Here is a 354-nt window from a genome sequence, read left to right on the forward strand (position 1 = left end):
TTGGAGGTTTATCGTCGTCTGGTTTTGGAATAGGGGATTGTTCTTGGGTCAAGGACAATTTTGATCTCGTTGATGTGTACAAGTCATTCCTTCAGGGCCCTCATTTGTATATTTAGGGTCAACTGACCAAGGCAGGGTCACTTTCTGTTGAGAAGAGGTTGTTGCATTATGTTATAGCATTTTCATTTCCCGCATTGTTGATTATTTGCGCATTGACATTTCTGATACCATCATTACTGAGTATACTGATAAAGATCACTTGGTTGGTGAGAGTCTCATTCACAAGATGGGAATATACAAGTATGGTACTACATGGCAGTATCAGGAGGACTATACCACCTTTGATCTGGATTT

This window comes from Lupinus angustifolius, chromosome LG10 (assembly GCF_001865875.1).
Source record: "Lupinus angustifolius cultivar Tanjil chromosome LG10, LupAngTanjil_v1.0, whole genome shotgun sequence".
NCBI lineage: Eukaryota > Viridiplantae > Streptophyta > Magnoliopsida > Fabales > Fabaceae > Lupinus > Lupinus angustifolius.